General features: G+C 38.8%; 1 pseudogene; it reads right to left on the bottom strand.

The window, feature by feature from the left end:
* Nucleotides 1–1681: 1681 nt before the first annotated feature.
* On the bottom strand, nucleotides 1682–2241 carry LOC118540052 (glutaredoxin-3 pseudogene; annotated as a pseudogene).
* Nucleotides 2242–4744: the final 2503 nt, after the last annotated feature.

Raw genomic sequence — 4744 nt, 5'->3', positions numbered from 1 at the left:
CCCCCACCCCCGCCGCTCTCTCTCTCTCTCAAATAAATAAATAAGTCTTTAAAAATATTTTTATGGCAGGGCACAGGTTATGGAGTCAGAATGCTAATATTCCTATTCTAGCTTGTCTACTTAGAAGTAATATGACTATAGATAATGAGTAACTCTATGCTTCAGTTTCCTTAGATGTAAAGTGTGAGTAATGCTAGCAACTACCTCATAGAAACTGTGTGAATGTCAAATGTTATAATAATTGTAAAACACTTAGAATATTACTTATAAGTCTTAAGGAGGCTTAGCTTATTGTTATGTAATAAAAACTTATAATATTTTTGACATTCTGGTTTTCACAGCCAGCCTTATCCTAAGATTTTGTGATCTAAATGTGCTTGGTCACTCTAATATATTTACTTACACCTTATGTCAGTACTTCGAGGATTAGTATTTATATAGTTACATGTTCAATCTATTTGAATTCATTTTGGTGAATGACTTTTTTTTGGTGAATAACTTTTTTTCCCAAATGGCTCATTTTGTGTGTGATCCATTTAATTAAGCAATTACCAGATGACTTAATAATTTGTTGCACAGTACACTTTATCTTAGTAATTTGAAATGACTGCCCTTTATATTAGATTGAATTCCCACATACAGTTGAGCCTAACTCTGGACTCTCTCTTTTGTCCTAATTATGTCTGTCTACTTCTGAATTGAGATCATATTCCTAATATTTAATTATTGAAACAATTTTAATACATTTATGTCCATGTGATCTTGTTTTCTCATTTGTAAAATTGTGAAAATAATTGTACCTATCTCAGAGTTGTTTGAAAATTAATATATGTTATGTGTAACAGTTGTTAGATACTTGTAAATTTTTTAGTACATATTAGCAGTTGTTATAATCATTATTCTGGAAGAATAGTTTTATGTCTAGACTGATGGGTTATTACAATAAGAGTCTCCAGTGAGTCATACCTCCCGGTATTCATGCCCCTTTGCAATGTGAATTTCTCAGCCCTCATCAAGAGGTGGAATCTATCTTCCCACCTCTTGGATCTGGGTGGGCCTGTGTCTTGATTTTACCAGTAGAATGGTAGAAGTGTCTTTGTGTGATTTGTATGCCTGGGCCCAAGAGGCTTTAAGATACCTGCTTTTACCCTATAGAAATTTTTGGATATCTTGCTGAATAGGAAAATTACAGTGGCTGTCCTGGATAACCACTAGACACATGAGTAAAGCCATTTTGGACCACCCATTCCCAGAAGAGATCTCAGTGCCAGCAGCTGCATGAGTGACTCTAGGAGAAATGAGCAGAAAAAAGATCCAATGGAGGGCAGCCCAAATTACAGAATCATGAACAAGTAAATGTTGTCTTAAGCCTCAGTTTTAATTCCTTTGAAATGCCACAGTAGAAAACTGATACATGGACTTTAATTTCCTATTTTATTTTAAATTATTATTATTATTTTTTTACACAAAGTAGTTTTAATTAGATTTGAAGATATTAATTGCATTCTGTGTGTGGTGAAAAAAATGAAACATACATGTATTTAGCACAAACTTGTGAAATACACTGAGCATAACTGGGTAGGAAGCAGTCTCTGCCCCTCTCCCTCCTCTGAGAACTGTCAGGAGATTCCACTGGGATGAAGTATTTCCTGCAACAGTGGGGCACCAAGCGTAACATTCACTAATTCTCTCCTTTCAGTGTTGGTGGCAACTCGCCATTGTCTTTCAGTTCCTTAGCAATATCCAGACCTCCAACAAGCTCCCCTGTTAGAGACAGCTGAGAGTAGGTGGGCCAATTGGAGTAAGCTTTTAACCCCTGCTGAACTCCTTCAGCCTCCAATACATCAAATGTCTCATATTCAACACCAGTACTATTTCCTATTTCCAGAATTTGTCTGCTGAATCCACATTTTGCTTCCTGTTAGTTTCCTTCCATAGGAGCATGACAGAAGCTTTATTTGTCAGTATTTTGATCCCTTTAATTTGGGAGTTTTGGGGCAAATTGTATCTAGTTTGTCCGATACTTCCAGCTCCTTAATTCAATCAAGTCCTCCTATGAGCTCTCCAGAAACATAGAGCTGGGGAGAGGTGGGCCCATTGGAATAGGTTTTGAGGCTCTGAAACTTCGTCACCTGAGAAGATATCAAAACTGCTTAACTGAATATTACGTTTGTTAAAAATTTCCATCTGCTTGCTGAAACCGCAGTGGGGTTCTTGAGGAGTTCCTTTCATCAACAACATGCAAGGGGCGGCAGGAGTTCATTTCTTCAGGCGAAGGTTGGGATCTTCTTTAGGATGCTTGTTACCACTGGATGGGAAGAAGCTGCTAGATCCATGTCGCCGAACTTTTTTGGTCAACTTGGGCATGTGCACCATCTAATAGGTCATTTTTCTGAGAAATCTTGAAAAACAGGAGGATGGGGAAGAGAACTAAATTCATATTTTTCAGATACTTAAGTGTGGTGTCTAAATGTGGTATCTGTCTTGATAAGATGGGGACCCCAAATGTGCGGTGATGATAGAGTGGGGGCTGGTGGTCTGAGCGTGAAAGGATTCACCCGAGGCGGAAAAAACGGAGAGAGAAATTTGTTGACTATACTGCAAGGGAGCCGCGGGCAGGACCGCAGAGGAGAGGCCGTGTGCCATGAGGCTGTGGGTGGGAGCTGTAGTTAAAGTGGGAAGGTGAGGAGGTATGGGTCATAGGAATTCTCCCTTTTTTTGGTGACTGTGCCTGGTTGGAAGTAGCCCATTGGTCAGCTAGGGCCTATGGATATCTTGAGGCGGGTCCCCTGATGGGCCCGTGTTCAGCCAGGGGGTCGCTGTGGGCCCTTTCTCTCTTCCATCACTCAGGCCTGTTTCCTGAAAGCAGCCTCTACATTAAGGACCAGTTTCAGCTTCCAACTTCACAAACGAAACTTGAGGGCGTTCTTCGGCTAACTCTGCTATCGTGTCATTCATCTGATCGCACCGTGGAGCCCGTGGTGCCCAAACATGGACCTCGAGGAGGGACTTGGCTCTGAGAAGCAGCAGTACCTCAGACAGCAGGACTCCGCCAACCTCCTTCTGGGCCGCTCCCGCCTCGGCCACACCCACGACCCTGCCCGGGCTAGACAGGGGCACTCGAGTCTAAAGTTAAATGATTCCTTCCATATCTCAATAACTAGAATTTTGCATTCTTTAAGGATATTCTACTCTTTATTCTCTATTTGGGTTTGAATCTCTACTTTAATCATCATTCTGGTGACACATATGTCTATGAAAATATAGAAAAGGATGAAAACTCACAATAATATCTAAAATAAAAATTGATAAATTATTAAGTTATCAGTGAACATTTTTTCCTCTACTAATTAAATAGAGGACAGTGCTGTATTTAGAACAAACAATGGCTCACCTGTGCTTCATCCCAGACATTCTGGTCCTCTGAAAATAAAAGATGGTTTTATCCTTCTCCAAGGCCTACTGTCAGCCCTTAGACCCACTCAGCTCTACCATCTAGAAACCTGGTATCAGTACCAAATAAGTCACGTTATTCTGCACAAAAGTTTGTCAGTGTTTATTCATAATATAAATATAGGTTGATTACACAAGACAAAAGCAAACCTCTGTCACTTTAAGACATATACCAGAATAAAATATGATAACCAGCACTTCCAAATCAATAGCTATCATTTTCATGTAGCCAAATCTATTTAACTATGTTTCTCCTTTATGCACCAAAGATGTTCTGAAGTCTAAGGTGTTGTTGTCTATTCACATACAGTATTTTCCTGATACGATGCCCTTTACTTAGTGTGTGACATATTTTATTTCAGAATTTAGGAAAAAGAATAACTAACATCCTTTAGGAAATCAGGAAGAAAATTAAGACCAACACAGAAATGAGTCAATTGAAATTTTCCTTAAAGTAGTTCCTAAAATAAAGACAATCAGAAAGACTGATCTCTGGCATGTATAAAAAGAAAACCAGAAAACAAGCAAAATTATCCAAAGAAGACATCCAGATGGCCAAGAGACACATGTAAAGAAGCTCAAAATCACTAATCATCAAGGAAATGCAAATCAAAACCACAATGAGATATTACCTCAAACCTGTCAGAATGGTTAAAATCAAAGACACAAGAAACAACAAGTGTTGGCGAGGATGTAGAGAAAAAGGAACTCTTGTGTGCTGTATGTGGGAATGCAAACTGGTGCAGCCACTGTGGAAGACAGTATGGAGGTTCCTCAACAAGTTAAAAATAGAATTACCATATGATCCAATAATTCCACTACTGGATATTTACCAAAAGAATATGAAACATTAATTAAAAAAGATATATGCACCTCTATGTTTACTGCAGCATTATTTACAACAGCCAAATTATGGAAGCAGCCCAAGTGTCCACTGATAGATAGATGGATAAAGAAGAGGTGGTATGTATATACAATGGAATATTACTCAGCCATAAAACAGAATGAAATCTTGTCACTTGCAATGACATGGATGGAGCTAGAGAGCATTATGCCAAGTGAAATAAGTCAGTCAGAGAGAGACAAAGATCTTAAGATTTCACTCATATGTGGAATTTAAGAAACAAAACAAGCAAACAAAGGAAAAAAGGGACAAAAAACTAAACTCTTAACTATAGAGAACAAACTGATGATTACCGGGGGGAGGTGGCTGGGGAGATGGGTGAACTAGGTGATGGGGATTAAGAGCACACTTACCATGATGAGCACTGAGTAATATATAGAATTGTTG

The sequence above is a fragment of the Halichoerus grypus genome, chromosome 9 (assembly GCF_964656455.1).
Source record: "Halichoerus grypus chromosome 9, mHalGry1.hap1.1, whole genome shotgun sequence".
NCBI lineage: Eukaryota > Metazoa > Chordata > Mammalia > Carnivora > Phocidae > Halichoerus > Halichoerus grypus.
Note: the sequence above shows the minus strand (reverse complement) of the source record. Positions and strands in the feature narration are given on the sequence as shown.